Genomic DNA, 2,854 nt, shown 5'->3' on the forward strand with positions numbered 1-2,854 from the left:
AGTCCATGTCACTGCAAAAGGTGCAATATCCAAAATTACAAGTCAACAGTCAATACATGCTCAGCTTTCAAGAAAGTTAATGCATATTTACATGCTCATTTAGCAAACAAACAAATTGTATCAACTTAATAATTAGTCATGCAAAGGGGCAATATCCAAAACTGCACGTCAGGAACCTAGATGATCCACTTGACAACAGGAGCAGGTATGCATGATCAATATTCACTTAAGACTCCAGACTTCCATGAAACTGGACAATATAAATTCATACTTACAAAGTTAGTCGTGCAAGGGTCTTTTGGATCCAAAGAAACTTGCACATCAGAAAACTACATGAACTGTCAACATGATCAATATATATGTTGAATTGTTGATCAATTTACTAGTCACGCAAAGTTTGACATATCAGAATATGGTTTTTAGGACGGTACAACACCGTAAAAGAATCACTTTTACAAGATAATGAAGAAGAGACTGGAGTTTGCTTGCCTGGCCGATGAAACCGTGGCAATGATCACAAATGAGCGCCAGGATCCAGCCGACAGAGAGGATGGTCTTCCTCTCATGCATGCCAAAAACAGCTCTAACTTGCCCTACAGGATCGCCAGTTCCCTACACAAGCATGGACAAGGGAAGTTAAGCAACCAAGCATCCAGAATTAATATAACCCAGTTGCATCCTCAGATATCCTAGCTAATTTGCACACCCAGTCAAGGCTACAAAAATGTGAACCGAGAGTACACCACACCATGCAATGGCAACAAAATATAGGTTGCTTCATTTGACTCACCTCTCTGGGCATGAGTGATCTTAGGACGATCCTGGCAGAAAAAAAAAGAAAGGGGGCCATTAGTTGCTCCAGTCCAAAGCAGTAAACAAGCAGTACTAGTCTTTCCCCATGCAAAGAAACCAAGCAAGGCCTAGAGCTGATTTAGCTATCTGTATACATCCAAAGGTAGCCTTTCAAGAACTAGACAGTCTAAGACTGAACATGAAGTGCTTGAAACATGCTACTGCCATATGATTCATTGATGTGGAATAATAGAAATAGCCGATCGATCGGTCACACCAGACTAAGTGGCAGAGCTCATCTTGCATGTATTAAAAATCAGAAGATAGACCATCAACACAACAATGACAGATTGACAAGGCTCTTTTTACAGCCAATGAAGGTGAAATTAATTGCTAACCCATATAATGAACACAAATATCTTTCTAAGAAGAGTGCAAGTTAGTATATGGTGTTTTGAACTGCTACAAGTTCATAGCAGACTCCAAATATATATGTAGTAATTTCTAGCCGTATTAATAGCCACTTTAAATATATTTCATGAAAAGCAAAAACAAGCTTCTATATCAGATTGATGATTTTGTAGACATTAATTAGATTCAAGCATCATTATGCATGCTGAACGACAGATATCCTAGATGGTTCACTTGACATCAGGAGCAGGTATGCATGATCAATATTCACTTAAGACTCCAGACTTCCATGAAACTGGACAATATAAATCCATACTTACAAAATTAGTCACACAAAGGTCCTTCAAATCCAAAGAAACTTGCACATCAGAAAACTACATGAACTGTCAACATGTATCTAGTCTATCTATATGTGTGTGTGATCAGAATATGCTTTCACATCATCAGGAACAGCAACGTATCACTGCATCTCAAAATGAACTCATCTAATCATCATCATATCAAATCAATCTAATCAATAGATCCATCTTATCAATTCGAGCCTTCCAGGAAAGTTGTGATCCAAACCGCTTCAGACTTTTAGAGTAATACTAATCATATGAAAAGGCACCTTTTTGTCAACATGTGTTACTTACAGGTGCCTTGCCAATGGCGATCCCATTCCCGTTGGCAGCATGGACATCAACGTTGTTGTACCTAATGACCATTTTGCTGGCACGCTTGAGGAAGGAGACGAGTGCTTCCCCAATCCTCTATTAGCTGCAGTTAATTTGTGCAATAGTCATCATCCAAATTGGAAACTGATTAATACTTTAATAAGACATAAAAGAGAATCACTTTTACAAGTATCAACTGCAGTTTTTAGGAAAATACAACACCGTAAAAGAATCATTTTTACAAGACAAGATAAGGAAGAAGAGGCTGGAGTTTGCTTGCCTGACTGATGAAACCGTGGCAGTGATCACGAAAGAGCGCCAGGATGCCACTGATGGAGAGGATGGTCGTCCTCTCGCGCATGCCAAAAACAGCTCTAACTTGCCCTACAGGATCGCTAGTTACCTACACGAGCATGGATAAGGGAAGGTAAGCAACCAAGCATCCAAGAACAATATAACCCAGTTGCATCCTCAGATATCCTAGCTAGCTTGCACGCCCAGTCAAGGCTGCAAAAATGTGAACCGAGAGTACACCACACCATGCAATGGCAACAAAATATAGGTTGCTTCCTTTGACTCACCTCTATGGTCATGAGTGATCTTGGGACGATCCTGGTAGAAAAAGAAAAGAAATGGGGACATTAGTTCCTCCAGCCCAAAGCAGTCAAACAAGCAGTAGTAGTCTTTCCCCATGCAAAGAAACCAAGCAAGGCCTAGAGCTGCTATAGCTATCTGTATACATCCAAAGGTATCCTTTCAAGAACTAGACAGTCTAAGACTGAACATGAAGTGCTTGAAACATGCTACTGCCAAATGATTCATTGATGTGGTTTTTTTATATATATAAAAACTTGAACGCTTGTTCAAGAAATACATGATTTCCAGCAGAAAAGTGATTTTGGTCTCATTACATGTATAAAAAAGTCAAGTCTTTGATAGATATGTCTGCAAACATGCAAATATAATGAGTATTTCTCTCTAATGAAATACATGAC

The sequence above is a fragment of the Triticum dicoccoides genome, chromosome 6B (assembly GCF_002162155.2).
Source record: "Triticum dicoccoides isolate Atlit2015 ecotype Zavitan chromosome 6B, WEW_v2.0, whole genome shotgun sequence".
NCBI classification, from domain to species: Eukaryota; Viridiplantae; Streptophyta; class Magnoliopsida; order Poales; family Poaceae; genus Triticum; species Triticum dicoccoides.